This window comes from Octodon degus, unplaced genomic scaffold, assembly GCF_000260255.1.
Source record: "Octodon degus isolate 3935 unplaced genomic scaffold, OctDeg1.0 scaffold00019, whole genome shotgun sequence".
NCBI classification, from domain to species: Eukaryota; Metazoa; Chordata; class Mammalia; order Rodentia; family Octodontidae; genus Octodon; species Octodon degus.
The window spans coordinates 7,304,452-7,320,690 of NW_004524595.1; the positions used below are offsets into that span (position 1 = coordinate 7,304,452).

Below are 16,239 nucleotides of genomic sequence, written 5' to 3' on the forward strand. Positions count from 1 at the left end.
TATTCTCCTGAGCTATCTCCCCAGCCCCAGTTGTTTCATGTATTTGGTACAGGGTCTCACTACACAGCTCGGACTCATAGTGATCTTCCTGTTTTTGGCCTCCATAGGGCTGAGATTACAGGCATGTACCACCATGCTAGGACTTGGTCTGGGTCGCCGGCTCAGTGCGCTCTGAGGAGGAGGCCAGCGCAGCACGTGGTACCGGGGATCAAACCCCAGTCTCTGCACTTGCCTAAGTAGGAGCTTAGTCCGCTGAGCCATCTTGCTGGCCCTATGATAGAGAATTCTAAAGCCACATGGCTGCCTGTATCTCAACAAGAGGGAAGACACCCAGGAATGACTCCCTGGGAGGGCAAACCTAGGCTGATTACTTCTGGAATCTCAGCCCATGTGCAGAAATCCGTGTGCAGAAGCCCGCACTTCCTGGTGGGTAATCAGAACTTAATGCAGGGGGAAAAAAAAGAGAGAGAGAGAATTTATGGGGCTGGTGAGATGGCTCAGTGGTCTAAAGCACCTACTTAGAGCAAGCTTAGCAAAGCACAGGGACCACAGTTCAATCCCCCAGCACCACATGCCAGCCAGCCCCGCCCCCTGGTGGGCTGAGCTGGCCACACACACACACACACACACACACACACACACAAATAAATAAAATTTTAAAAAAGATTAAAAAGAGAATTTAATGCAAGAGACAGTTCTTTTTGATAAGGCAAAGAGCTGGGGAAAGCTTTGGCCAGATGCCCACAGCCTTTGGCACCAAAGCAGCTCAGGAGACCTTGGTACTACAAGCACCCCCAGAAAGCTTCCAACCCAAAGCTGGTGAATTCAAAGTAACCACAACCTAGCTGGGAAAAAACAGAGGACATGAGACTAAGCTTGTAATCATCCCAGCTACTCAGCACGCAAAGGCAGTAGGATATAAAGTATAGCCCAGCATGGGAAACTCACAGAGACCCTGTCTCAACATAAAACAAAAAGGCCTGAAGATGTAGCTCAGCGGTAGAATGCTGACGTGTTAGTACGTTCTAGCTCTGGGTTTGATCCTTGGAACTAAAAAAAAAAAATTTAAAAAGACATTAACATGAAATTGCAAAATGTTCCTTGCATGGAGTTCAGGTGATTTTTTTTCTTTTTGTATTTTTTTGGGGGAAGGGTCTACAGGGTATTCAGGATCTCACTACTGGATCGGACTCATAGTGATACTCCTGTTTACAGCCTCCCACGTGCTGGGATTACAGACACACGCCACCACGCCCAGTCTCAATTGCCAACTCAGCTCACCCAAGAGGTGGGGCCAGCACAGCAGGCCCCAGGATTGAGCCCCTAGCTCCTGCGCCTGCGTGCAGGCGCTTTAACCCTCTGAGCTATTTGGCCGGCCCTAAGAGATATATTTTATACGTTTCTTTTATCTTGCTTCTGAGTGTTCTTAATATCAGTACATGGAAGTGGGTGGACCTGTGATGAACCATTTCATTCTGAGCCATTTCACGGAAGACAGAAGTGCTCCCCCCAGAGTCCTGTCTCTGGTGATTGTACCTGGCAGATCTGACCGTGTAACACAAAAGGTAAGTTTATAATGGATTCTCTTCTGTCACTAGGACATGTCTCATCCTTTATTTTTTCTTTCAGAGACAGGGTCCTCTGTTGCCCAGGCTGAGCCTCTTCAGTAGCTGGGACTGCAGGCATGCACCTCTGCACTTGGCTTTATCTAATATTTTCATGATTATTTTAAGGAGAACAAGCAAAAGGTCTATTTCTCAAGTATGAAGCTGCTCTGGTCACTGCAACATCAAATAATAATAGCTATTATTATTATTACTATTATTACTTTAAGACATATAAATAGGGTCTCACTATGCAGTTCAGTTGGCCTTGAACCCACGATAGCCCAGGCTGTCCTCAAACTCTCAATGATCCTCCTGCCACTGCCACCTGAGGGCTGTGATTATAGGAAGGCACCACCATGCCTGGCTGCAACATCAAATTATTAACAGATTGCCCAATAACAAGATTTCAATGATTTCTTCCATCTTTAAAATTCTGAGAATGGCCAGGCTCTTCCAGGGTCACCTGCCCCTCTAGGCTCTCTCACTGTGGCTCCTCTGTCCCCACTGCAGGGATGCCTCAAAGACCTCGCCACAGGGCTCCCTGCATAGAATCTCCCCATCCCAAATGTTCCCCAGTGTCCCCTAAGCTCTGCCCACTGTCACCCAGCTGAAACAAGCCCCTGGCCACCAGTCCCCTCAGTTTTCTGGCTCCAATTTATTCCTTTTCACCCCCTGACTCTGTCTGTGTCCACACTGTGGACCCCTTGGCAGATGAGTCCATGGAGGGCAGGGACAGTCCCTGCTGTGTCCCCAGGCCAGGAAAAGGTCTAACCCAGAGATGAGGTAGAAGGAGGTGCTCATACACACAGGTGCTGAATGCAGGACAGTGAATGAACAGAGAAGTGAAATCAAGGCTGTAAGAGTGCAATAAGGCCTTCAGTGGAAATTCCTGGATTCAGTCCCAGCCCATCTTCCACTCTGCCAGGATCTCCCTGGAGGATGGGCTTTGAGGTGGAGACATGCTGAATGTGGGTATCCTGTCCTCAGGGTCCTGCTGCCTGCCTTGGCCACCCCCCCACGCCCCTGCCTGGCCTGTGGTCACAATCCCAACTGCTCATCAGGATTACCCTTCTGTCCTGAAGAGGGGCGAGAGTGTTTAAAATGTCCCTCTGTGTAGGGTAGTGCACATGTGACGGCAGACCACATGGTCACCTCACACCTGGTCTGCCAGCACTGTCCACTGCGTCCCAAGTCATCTTCACTGTGGCCTTGCATCCCCTCAGCTCTACTGGCCCAGTCCTGCTTCCTTGACACACCTGTCGCACTGGTCTAATCACTGGCGGCCCAGGGCGTCAAGGTTTGAAATAGCCTCCAACACTAAGCACACTGTTCTGTGCAAAATCTAGACCTCCTCTCCGTACTCCTGTTATCAACCCCACATCCCTCATCTGCCAGGTCACTGAGATCCGCCGTCAGTCCCTTTGCATTCCGGCCTTCCCTTCATCGCTGCCCAGTCTCCCCTAGGCTATCTTTAATACTCAGAAAATCCCAGGGCTTACTACCTGCTCTGTACTAAGCCCTAGCCCCATACTTCACAGTGTTTCACATGGTCTTTGTCATGTAGGTATATATTCTCACTTCACAGAAAGGAGGCAGGACCTGAGATGTCAAATGCCATGCCCAAGGTCACACAGCCTGAGCCTCTCTGCCCCAAGGTTCCCTTCATCCTCAACAGTTTCCTGAGTTCACTGTGTCCCTTCCTTTCCTTCCTTTGTGACAGCCATGGTGCTGGAAGCCTCCTTGACCCTGGCACTAGGCCTGTCCACTGGCCATCTGGCCAGGCTTCAATTCACTGTCTATAAAGCTTTAAAGCAAATGTTTGATTTAGTTTGCTTTATAATCAAGTAGTTAGTGTGCCTCACCTCTGCAGTAGTAGATCAACACTTCTTACACAACCAGAGACTACCATAGGGACAGAGGACAAACTCCCGGGCACTAAATCTATTATTCATTTAAAGCATGATTTGTTTTCTTCTAAGGCAATCAGGACTTAAAGAAGTTTTGCTAAAATAATAATTTTTTTAAAAAGGAAGCAAGTTACTTTAAGCCTATAGATACTCAATAGGCAACTTAAAAGATCTGTCTCATTGGGGCTAGGGAGATGGCTCAGTGGAATAAGTGCTTCCCTGGTAAGCGCAAGGTCCTGAGTTCAATCCCCGGTTCTGCAAAATAGAAAAAAAAAAAAAAAAAAAAAAAAAGATCTGTCTCATTTGTTACCTTTATTCGGGTCAGACCCTTGCTCAGCTCTGCATATAAGCCTGCTAATCATTAAGGGAGTGTCTATCAAAAAGTTACAAAAATGGTTGATGTGCTTGAATTTCCACAACCTGTCTCACTTCCCTTCAAGATAGAGATTTTCAGGGACATCTGACCTGGAAGTCAATGAACACCTGGAAGTCTTCAGTCATGACCCTAAACATATAGTCACCTGGATTCCAGCACAGCCACAAGACAGACTGCCCCAAGGAAAAACAATCAGAAGCCACAAGCACTTCTCCTGGGGCCACCCTGCAAAGCCTGAGATACCACTCAGCCACACACAGTCCACCTCCCCTAAACCCACAGGAACTGGTCTTGTTCTTTGTGAATGCCTCAGAGCAGTGTCCTCATCAGCTCCTCAGGCTAACCTCCTTTCCCTGTTTTCTTTTACTTTCTAACTGCCTAAGCCTCCTGCCGATGTGTTCTGAAATGATTTTTCTGTGACAAGTGTCAAGAACCTTTCCCATGGGGTCAGTTGAGGTCCCTGTCTCCTCTCTGGGGGATCTCCCTGAGCATTATCCAGTAATATTCCCTCTAAGAGTCTAACCAAGGCTGCCCACTACAGATGCAGGCTCCTCCACCCAAGAGCCCTCTCCCCATGAGCAGTTCTCTCCCTTGGCTCTGTCTCCTGCAGCACAGAGCAGAGACCAATGACAAGGGCTGGGAGGCCTGAAGAGCAGCAGACTGGAAGACCAGGAGGTGAGAGAGACGTGAGCTATGCATGCAAGGATATTTGGGTGAGAGGAGTGGGGGTCCTGACCCGTGCCGATCTTCCCTGGAAAGCTCCACTCAAGACATCCTTTCCCTCTATCAGCCTGGATAGATGGGCAGCTTTTGTGCTGTGTAACCCCATACACACAACCGTCCACTTCTGCTGACCAGTCTGTCATTTCAGAGACACCCCCTAATCCCAAACTGTAAATTCCTAAAGTCTTAGGTTCTTCCTGTCTCACCTCCACCTCAGTACAGTATCCTGAGGCCAGCAGGACTCCAGGAAACCGGCATGATGCTGTGTCATTTCACCAGCCTTTGATCAGTATGAGACCCAGGCCTGGCCCCTCCTCTCAAAGAGCTGATTTCCTTTCAATAAACATCAACTCCATTAACCCCATTCATCAAGAAAAATATCTGTTTGCTCAAAATAGTTCATATTTATTTTCATAGCTTTACAATCTCCCTGTAAAGACAAGGGCTTGACTGGGTCATTCCTACCAAAGCAGATGGAATTCTTTTCAAACAATTTACAATAAAATTAAGCTGGCACTAATGGCCAATTTGAATGAATTGGAGGAAATGGAACAAAGTTCAGAGAGAAAGGCGGCTCCACCTCAATCCAGAGCCTCCCTTGAAGACCAGACCTCTGGTCAACTGACATTAATTAAACTCCAGCAGTCTGCATAGTACTTGCTGGGTGGCATGCAGATGATGCCTGAAGAGACCTATCCTCTGGGGATGAGACCCACATGCATTTAAAGTTGGTAATGTGTCACAGTATACCTAAGGAATCCATAAAACTGAAGAAATCTTTTCTTTTTCTTTTTTTTTAACGTATTTAGGACAGGGTCTACAGGGTTTACAGGGTCTCACTCTGTAGACTAGACTTGTAGTGATTCTCCTGTTTTCAGCCTCCCAAGTGCTGGGATTACAGGCATGCACCACCACGCCCAGTGGCGCTGGCATGGCATATTGGGGATGAACCCAGGCCTCTGAGCTCTGCCTAAGCAGGCACATTAGTCTGCTGAGCTCTCTGGGTGGCCCTGAAGAAATCTGAGTTGCATGAGGTCAGGCAGGTTTCCTGGAAGAGGTGAGATCTGAGCTGGATCCTTAGGGATGGAGAGAGCTGCTGTGTACTGGGGTATCCAGGAGCCATAAACAACTGAAATGGGCAAACATTAAAGTAGACCAAAAAGGTTCCCTCTCTTCTTTTTTCTGACTTCTAATCTAAAAAGAAATTCATGCTTACAGGGACAAATTCACAAAATAGGGGGGAACACAATGAACATACATATCACTTACAACCATGAAACTTAGAAATAACTACATGTTGGATTGAGGACACAGCTTGGCAGTCTAAGCGCCTGCCTGGCAAGCACAAGGTCCCAAGTTTGATCCCTGGTATCGCATGTTCCAGGCACACTGTGCTGACACACACCTGTAATCCCAGCACTGGGGAGGCTGAGACAGGAGGATCACTATGAGTCTGAACTACATAGAGAGATCCTGTACCAAAAAGAATAATTTTTTTTTTTTTTTATTTTAAGGAAGGGTCTACAGGGTATTCAGTCTCACTACTAGATCAGACTCATAGTGATCCGCTTGTTTGCAGCCTCCCAAGAGCTGGGATTACAGGCAAGTACCTCCACCCAGTCTCAACTGCCCTCTCAGCTCGTTCTGAGGGCAGGGCCAGCACTGCAGGCCCAGGGATCGAACCCCTGGACCCTGGGCCTGTTTGCAGGCGCTTTAATCTGCTGAGCTATTTGACCAGCCCTCAAGAATAAAATTTTTTAAAAAAGAAATAACTACCTATTAAAATTTTAGTGTACTTGTGCTACTGTTTTGCTTCACATATTTTTAAAGTATATGGATAAAAAATAAATAAAATAAAATATATGGATAAAGTTGTGATTACACAGAACAGTATTAAAGCAATTTTCTTCTTATGTTGTGCTTAACTTCTAACTACTTTTAAAAACCTCGTTTTAAAGGTTACTTATTATTCCACTTTTGGCCAGACTCTGATCTATTGAATCATTCCCTGTTGTTTCCAATTTTTCATTACTAGAGTGAAGCAACCTTTTGCCCTTGGTAATAGAAGCTGGGAACCGCGTGAGCAGAGCCTGGCCCTGTCCTACTGGCTGAAAAGCAGAACGCTGTGTGGCTGCCCACAGAGGCCAGGGCTGCCTGTTGTCCAGAGAAGACTAGGACTGGAGATACCAGGAGCAGGTGCCAAGGAAACAGAACACGGGGTCGCGTTTCCAGACACAGCTTCCTGGAAGTAGAACGAAGAAGCAGCTGGATTCTCCCTGGGGAGGCAGATAAACCAGGCACAGCCTGACCTTTCAGTGTTCCTGGCTTCCAAGATGCTCACCGCTCCTGGCCCATCTCAGCTAATCTGATTGCCACCTTAATAATTGAAGATTGGAATTAAAAAAGAGAGAAACCTGGGCAATTGATTAAATGTCAGGGTTTTAATTCTTTACTAACCGTAGGCTTGCCTAGGCTTTGATATTGCTTTTGAAACAAATAATGAGCACAGATGAACAGAACGTCTTTCCACTCTCTGTCTCCTGGGCCAACTAACAGTAGGAAAAATTCACCTCAACCACATTCAGAGGCTGCAAACACCAGCCCTCACTCTGACAATGCCCTGAACTCAGTCCTTGTGGCCCTGCTCCACTGGTCTGCAGCATGGAGGAAAGGGCTGTGGTGGAGGCTGGATGGCGTAACACAGGCGATGTTTAGGCCTCTTTCTAGCACATGATAAGCCCTTTTGTACTGCCAGTTTTCACTACCAACAGCGCCTCAATCACTATCATCATCGGTATTACTATGCTAATTAATGAATTAAAAAAATTTTCCCCTACTTAGGAGAAAGGGAATAACAGAGCAAGAATGGCCCCTGTAACCTTTCATGTCCATTTTTATCTTTGGAATATAAAAGTACAAATAGCCAGTAAGGAATCCAAGTTCTGATCCAGACAGATACCCCCTCTCGGGCGCCCAAGGACATAGCTCTTTAGGGAAACACAAGGGAAAGGCGTCACCGTGACCATCAGCATCAGTTAATGCATTTCGAGCTTGCCTGTGCCAGGTACTATGATTCCTCCATTTGGTTTCTGCAGAAAGTCCCTGAGGCTGATAAAATTATCTGTGTTTTACAGATGGCACCAAGCCAAGGCTCTCCTCCAATACGCTGGCTTGTGCAAATGAAGAATGGAGGCTACTGCCTGCAAACACCTCATGGCGTTGCTGGGTAAAAACAGAAATGAAAACACATTTGGCAGGAGTATGGAACATACAATCAGGGTCATATGAATTAAACGTTACACACACAGCAGGGCCACTGAGGAAACTGGAGACAGAGAGGAAAAGATGAGGAGATTCATCTTGAACATTATTTAAAAGAGAAGAATTTCATTGTATTGTGAAAAAAAGAAAGCTTTCCATGTAAGCAAGGATGGAATCAAAACATCTCCTGAGGGTGCATTATGTGTCTAACTTGAATACTTTACATTAAAAAAAATCCCATGAGGTTAGTATTGTTACTATTCAAATGAGAAAACAAAAACTCAGAGATGTTAGTTAATTGGGCCAAGATCACACAGAGAGCAAGGCACAGAGCCAGAGAGGCCCAGCGTCAGAGCAATGGTGAGAGTAAACATATGAGACAGAGATATAATGAAAATATGTTCAAGTAGGAAATGACAAATTCCAGGATGATTTTTTTTTTAAATGTAATCTATAACCCATTCTATCTGAACCAGCTTTGTGGACTGGACCGATGTGAAGTTCCTTGTATGTACTGATACCAAACCAGACATTAACACTAGGGGAGGTGGAACACAGGACCTTCCTAAGCATTTCTTTGCAACTATCTAGAAATCTACACTTTTTAAAAGTTACATATAACACAGGCAAGGCTGCTTCCTTTGAAGAGAGGTGATAGCTGACACAGGCCTGGATGGCAGCCTGAGCTGTTTGTGGGGCACAGCGAAAGCCAGAGCCTTGCCTGCCTGCCCTGAGTGACCAGCCAGCCTCACGCCGGGGCAGCCACACTGGAGGGAGGAACATGATCTGCCAACATTCAGGCTGAGCCTCATTATGGGTTCCCATGGTGCCAACTGCCACCGTGGGTCCATGAAGTGTTACAAGACCCAGCTCCGGCTTTCTGAGCTTTCCATTTGGGCAGAAAGACACAGTGAGTAAATAAACTGCAAAGCCTGGGGGTACTGATGATTTTTCCAGAAGGGCTCTTATGTTAGAGACTCCAAGGAAGGCACAGCCCCAGGCCAGGCTGTCAACAGGGACTCAGGAGAGGAAAAGGATTTAACCAGAGCCTTGAAGGACGTGGGCCTGGAAGGTAGAGGAGAAAGAGGGGGAGGCCAGGGAAGAGACACTGTCCTGCAAGGGGGCACACATGGAAGTGACTCTGGAACCTAAGCTGGCCTGGAGATCCTAGGGACAGGAACCAGTCCCTAGGTTTCAGTGTGTGGGAACTGTTCAAATAATATTCACAGAAGGCTGTTTCTAAAAAATGACCCTCTGTATTGTCACTCCAAATAGGAATCATATTGTCAGGTAGACACAGCTTTATATTTTACATCATAGAAAAACCTGCCTTCCAATTCAGCAAGGCTGTGACTATGACCTCGGGTCACCACACCCTCTGTCAGCATCCTGGTCTGCGGGAGGTGAGTGGAGCAGCCAGTGGAGCACACAGCAGGCTCCACAGTGTGGGGTCACTGTCCCCTTTGTCCTATTTCCTCTGCCTTTTTCCTGCTGTCAAATTATCATGATTATCATTTTGAATGTGTGCTTAAAGTTCGGGGGGGGGGGGCAACCAAATAGTTCAGAGGATTAAAGCGCCTGCAAGCAGGCGCAGGGGCCAGGGGTTCAATCCCTGGGCCTACCATGCCAGCCATAACCTCCAGGGCAAACTGAGAGGGCAATTAAGAATGGGCGTGCCTGTAATCCCAGCTCTCGGGAGGCTGTAAACAGTTAGATCACTATGAGTCTGATCTAGTAATGAGACCCTGAACACCCTGTAGAACTTCCCTAAAATACAAAAAATATTTAAAAAAATAAAAAAGTTCCAGGGAGAGCCACAGTAATTACTAAATCTTCCACATAATCTTCAATATTTCTCTTGTTCACATTTTCATGCCATTAACAATAATGTTGGTTCATGAAGTCTCTGCCTACACCTATGTCTTTGAAATTTCTACCTATTTTCTCTTCCAGAAAATTTAATGTTTCATTTTAATATTTAGAACTTTGCTTCATTTTGACCTTGGTTTAGCACACAGTGATAGACATGGGTCCAGTTTTAGTCTCTGGTATGCAGAAAGCCAGTTTTTCCAAGAAGCCGTTCAAAAGAAAAGACAAACTATAATGGGGAAAAGAGGAAAGAAAGGAAGGAAGGGAAAAAGAAAAAAAATATGCATAAGATAGTTATACATCTAATTTCTCTTAGTTTGCAGAAAAGAAAGGTTTGTGCTAATATTGTTTGGACAAGATATTATGCCTGTATCTTGTACTCTGAGTAATTGTTACTAAGACAACAATACTCAATGTATTAATTATTGTAACTCCCTTACTAACATGTTTTGAAACTGTTTCATTGTTTTTTTTCTTCTCTTTAAATATAAAAAAGAAAAAAAATGTTGGTGATAGCACATATGCATTACAACTTTTTCCAGATTATTCCTTTAGGATAGATTTCCGGAAATGAAGTCAAAGGTCTATCTATATAAGGCTCAAAGATTTGAATGATATTCTCCAGAAACAGGACATCCCTGTGCGCAGCTAGAGAGGAGCTCCAGGCAGCGGCCTGCTGGGTGCTCGGCTGTGGTGAGTAGCCCTACTGCCCAGGTGAGGAGCTCAGCCTGCAGCCAGGAGGGCAGCACCTTCCTTCTTCCAGGAGGGCTTTAAAACACAAAACAAGCAAACAAACAAAAAGCCTTGAGGACTTTTTTAAGAGGAGACTAGTGTAGTACTAGGAAGGGTAATTAGGCTAGCTGAATTTCAGTTTAGAGAGAAGGGAAGATCAATACCAGTAGGAATAGGAGCCAGAGCATAAAAAATTTAGGCTGGACCAGGTGTGGCTGCACATGCCTGCTTTACCAGCACCTGAGGAAGCTGATGCAGGAAGGTTACAAACTCAAGCCAATCCCAGGCAATTTAGCAACTCAGTGACATACCATCTCAAAGTAAAAAAGCAAAAAATAAAAAAGGGGCTGTGGCTCAATCCTGGTCCCTCCACCACTCCCCTCACACACACACCAGAAAAAGAAAAAAGAAGGAAGGAAGGAAGGAAGGAAGGAAGGAAGGAAGGAAGGAAGGAAGAAAGAAAGAAAGAAAGAAAGAAAGAAAGAAAGAAAGAAAGAAAGAAAGAAAGAAAGAAAGCAAGCAAGCAAGCAAGCAAGCAAAAAAAGACAGACTAGAGCCAGGGTTGAAACAAGGAGAGTGGGCCAGGAAGAACCACCCTGGCCATAGCTGACAGCAGAGTAGGAGGAAAAGCCAAAGCTTGGGGCTGGTGATAAAATGTGACCACCACCTCCCTCCATTCCAAGGGTGCTTCCAGAGCCACACAGGTCCTAGAAGCTGAATTAGAACTCATCTCACCAGGGAGTAATGACAATATTAATTTCACATGACCAGCATGATATGCTAGGTTTGAGAGTGACCATCAAAAATGAGCCAAATAGCTCAGCACTTGCTTAGGCAGAGCACCACAGCCGGGTTCAATCCCTGGTGGCCATGCCAGTCCCGCCCCCAGGGCACACTGAGACGGTGATTGAGACCGGGTATGGTGGCACACATCTGTAATCCCAGCACTTGGGAGGCTGAAAAGAGGAGAATCACTAGGAGTCTGATTTATGTAGTGAGACCCTGTAGACCCTGTCCTAAAATACAAAAAACAAGGCGAGTTTGTGCCAGTCTGGAAACTGCCCAATAAAACCAATGCCCTGTAAAGCTGATTAAAAACCTGGAGGGAAAACAATGAAGAGGAAACTTCCAGCATTGACACTCTGCTCTGTTAACTTCCCACTAATGATGGGCACAGACACACTTCTACCATGATGTCTACAAATAAAGGCACGCTGAATGAAACCTCATCAGCTGGCTGAAATGTATTTGAACAAATAATTTAAGTGCAAATCTCACTGGCATAATTTGAAGACTAGGTGACAACACAGAAAAATTCCTAGGATGGAGTGAGTACTCAGTGGAAAAGGTATACAATAGTTGCCTTTTATTCACACTTTTGCTTTCTGTGGTTTCAGTTAACTGAGGCCAATCTCTGGGCAAAAGAAATATGAAATGGAAAATTCTGGAAATAAAAAAAAATCCCTAAGTTTGAAGCTGTATGCCATAGCAATTAGCATAAAGAAATCACACAAGGTCCTGCTGTATCCTATCTGCGATGTGATCCATTCCTCTGTCTAGCATATCTACAGTGTATATGCCACCCCCGGTTAGTCTCAGTGTCACTTAATAATGGCCTCATAGTGCCATAGTAGTGACACTAACAATTTTATTAATATATTATCATTCTATTTTATTATTATCACTAGTTGTTCTTATTCATATTTTACTGTGCCTAATTTTTTAATTTTTTTATTCATTTTAATGAGAAAATAAAATAGCACTGAAACAGTTTCAAAACAGGTTAGTAGGACAGTTACAATAATTAATACATTGCATATTGTTGTCTTAGTAGTGGTCATTCAGAGGACAAGATGCAGACATGATAGCTTGTCTAAACAATATTAGCACAAACCTTTCTTCTTTTACTGTGCCTAATTTGTAAGTTAAACTTTATGATAGGTAGCTAGGTAGGTATGTGTCTTAGTTACTTTTCTTACTGCTGAGACAGAACGCTCAACAACTAGTGTTAAAGGAGTAAAGGTTTATTTCAAATCACAGTTTATAGAGGTTTCAGGCCATAGCTGGCTCACTCAAAGGCAGGGCAGCATGGGAGACAAGACGCAGTTCATGGCAGGGCAGGAAGAAGGCAGCAAGTGGCAGCTAGCAGCAGACTTCCTTTCCCTTTCATTCTATCTAGGCTATGAGCTTTTTGGGCGGGGCTTCTTACCCACATCCAGAATTATGATAAACCAATTAGTGGGACAATCCTAGTATCACACCCCTAATCCACATTCATATACCCTAAATCCAACCACCTAAGAAAAGCCCCATCCATGACTGCATGAGGTTGGGGGTGAGTGGGGTAAATTTAAGCCATGACCGTATGTACAGAAAAGAAATAGTTTATAGAGGGCTCAGTACCATATGTGGTTTCAGGCATCCACTGGAGGTCTTGAAACAAGGCATCCCTGTGGACTGGGGGGGGGGGCACTGTATACTAAAGTGCATCCAGAGTGGGGCCCAAACTGGAAATTATGGCTAAAATCAGGACAGCAAAGCCCAGTGTGGTGGCACATGCCTAGGATCCCAGCACTCTGGGGCCTTGAGGCAGGAGGATTAACATGAGCTGGAGGCCAGGCAAGATTATAAAATTCAAGGCCAGCCTGAAATACACAGTGAGACCCTGTATCAAAAGAAAAAGGAAGGAAAGAGGAGAGAGAGAGAGAGAGAGAGAGAGAGAGAGAGAGAGAGAGAGAGGAAAGAAGGAAGGGACACAAGCAAGCAAACAGATACAGAAAAGTAGACAGCTTGACCTCCTGGAGTATCAAACCATGGCGAACGTTCTCCTATGCTTCTGTTTTTTGTCAATGCTGCATGCATATTTATAGTCACACACCAGTTTTGTGTGTGCACCTTCACAGCCTGCCCTGAAACTGGGCCCAGCCTCTGGGACTTGGTCCCTTATCTGCTCTTTCACTCCCTTCCATGGTTCTTTGTTGGACAGTTCCCTGTTCCTACAGAATGTCTCTTATTCTTAGCAGCAGGAGGGACATGTGTTTTTTTTTTCTTTTTCTTTTTCTTTTTCTTTTTTCTTTTTTTTTTTAACATTTCTAACGAAAAGGATCTGAGCTGCTCTTCCATACTTTCATCCTCTTTTTTTTTTTTTTTTATTTATGTATTTGGTACAGGGTCTCACTACACAGCTCAGACTCGTAGTGAGCCTCCTGTTTTCCTCCTCCACTTTTTAAACCAAACTCAGGAGTCACCAACCGCTCCAGTGTTAAATTTCTTTTTTTATTTTTACTTTTGCAGGGCTGGAAACTAAACCCAGGGCCTTACATGTGCTAAGCAAGTGCTCTACCACTAAGCTACCTTCTCAATCCTTTCTATTTTTTATTTTGAGACAGGGTCTTACTAGGTTGCCCAAGCGGGCCTTGAACTTGTGATCATCCTACCTCAGGCTCCCAAGTAGCTGGATGACAGGCATGTGCAGGCACATGCGGAAGTGTGGTATCCTCACTAATCTTTATTTCATTATCCTCTGAAATTAGGAGAAGGAAGAAAGCAGTGGATGACCTACACTGGGGCCACTGAAGCAGGCTTCCCTGCCATACTCCAGGCCTGTGCCTGCCTTGTTTAGAAAGTGACTCTGGTACAGAGCACATGGCAAATCTTTGTTTTAGCCGCTGCTTAATAGCTAATATCCAAATGCTGGCAAATACACGGACCTTTAACTCTATCTCACATTTGTGTCTCTGAATGAGTGCAATGAGCATGGCTTGAGAAACAATAGAAATGAGCCTCTGAGCATTCTAGATTTTCCTCAGCTGCATTTAACTCAGCTTGCATACAAGCTCTGTCTGTGCCTGTCATCTATAAATCATTATTAATGTGCCAGTATTTTCGGAGCCCATCACATCCTGTTTGATAAAATCTAGGTTTCAGTCTCTCAACATGGGGAGAGACAAGAGCAGTCAGAGTAGGACACGGTTGCCAGCTCTGCATCAAAAAATAAACAGTGGCTCACTGGTAACATCGCAGACGCAGCACTAGGCCCACACCTTGGCCCTTAGGACCGGGGCTGAGAGACCTAAGGGCAGAATGTGGGTGGACATGCTCCTTCCCCTTAGCCCAGGAGTTCCCTCTCTCCACATCTGCACCTGCTCACACACACAGGAAAGGAGCTCAGAGAGGGCTTGGGTGGCTTGGAAACAACCTCCATTCGTCAATGGAGGGAAGACTGTCTGTATACATCTGGGACATCTGTGCCACGGATGCTACACAGCAGCAGAAGTGAATGGTGCAGAGCTGTTAAGTGCTGTCCTAGATGGCTCTGTAAATACACTGGCAATCAGAAAGGAAGCTGAAAAGAAGGAAAGAAGGAAAGAAGGAAAAAAAGGAAGGAAGGAAGGAAGGAAGGAAGGAAGGAAGGAAGGAAGGAAGGAAGGCAGGCAGGCAGGCAGGCAGGCAGGCAGGGAGGCAGGCAGGCAGGCAGGCAGGCAGGCAGGCAGGCAGGCAGGCAGAGAGGCAGGCGAGGCGAGGCGAGGCGAGGCGAGGTGAGGTGAGGTGAGGGGAGGGAAGGAAGGAAGAAAGTAAGGAAGAAGGGAAGAAAGAGAGAAAGAGACAGAAAGCTGCAATACCATTTTGTGCAGCAACTCAGATGGAATAAAATATGCCATGAATATATGAAGACAGACCTGACCTGAAGGATCCATAGTACAGTGCTAATACTGGTTACCGGTTTGGGCTGGGGGTGTCTACAGATGAAAGAGAGGTGATGAGGGGTCTCAGGCTGCACCACTGAGTATGGCAGCCACTCCCCACTTCAGGCCATTTAAATAAAATTTGAAATGTAGTTCCTCTCCCCACTAGCCACACTTCACATATTCAGGAGCTACATGCGGGAAAGCCTGAGCAGTGGATACTATATTACTCAGCAAAGAGGAGGCTCCATGTGACAGTACCTAGTAAGGTGACTATAAGTAACAATAAAATATCTGTCAAAAGGCTAGAAGAAAGGAGTTTTAATATATTCTCCATAAAAATGATAAATGCTTGGCAGATGTTTCACCTGACTTAAATACTATACAGCGTTGGGGATACAGCCCAGCAGCCCAGCACCTGTCAGACAAGCGCATGGTTGTGGGTTTAATTCCTGGCACAGAAGAAAGAAGAGAGAGAAAGAAGAAGAAGAGGAAGAGGGAAGAAGAAAAATTATACAATGTATGCATGTATCAAAACATGTAACACCATACCCCAATAATCTGTACAATTTTTGTTTTTACTTATCAGTTAGAAAGTAAATTTAATAATAAAGTCTTTAGCTGCAACAAATAAAAATAGCCAGGAACAGGTAGTGGCTGAACTGGGCAACATGAGTACAGGACACCTGCAACAACACAGAACGTTTTCTCGGCTCACTCTCACTTAAGGCTTTACGTTTTAGTTGAATTTCCTCCACCAATAGAAAAGTTTTACATGTCACTCTATAAGCAAAGTAATTTTTAATGTTTCCTTCACTTTTTCTTCTGGATAAAACTCACACAATCTGATCACTTCTGTTCAAAAATTTGGAATCCAGCCCTATAATCCCAGCACTCAGAAGGGAGGAGAATCATGGCAAATTTGAGGCCATCCTGGACCCTGTCTCAAAAAAATAAGAGTAGGATCCTGTCTCAAGAAAACAACAACAACAACAAATTTGGAATCCTAGCTGGGTTGGGTAGTCCATGTCTATAATCCCAGCACTCTGGGAAGCTGAGGCAGGAGGATTTAAAGGGCC

General features: G+C 45.2%; 1 protein-coding gene across 5 annotated transcripts in view; it reads right to left on the reverse strand.

The window, feature by feature from the left end:
• Efr3b (EFR3 homolog B) overlaps positions 1 to 16,239 on the reverse strand; it is a 103,291-nt gene that overhangs the window by 57,665 nt on the left and 29,387 nt on the right. The window contains exon 1 of one of the 5 annotated variants that reach the window (XM_023711038.1): positions 4,820 to 4,888. The exons of the other annotated variants lie outside the window; for them this stretch is intronic. The gene's annotated coding sequence lies outside the window, so the exon portion shown is untranslated. Of the gene's footprint in view, positions 1 to 4,819; positions 4,889 to 16,239 lie in introns of those variants that run through there. 5 annotated transcript variants of the gene reach the window in all.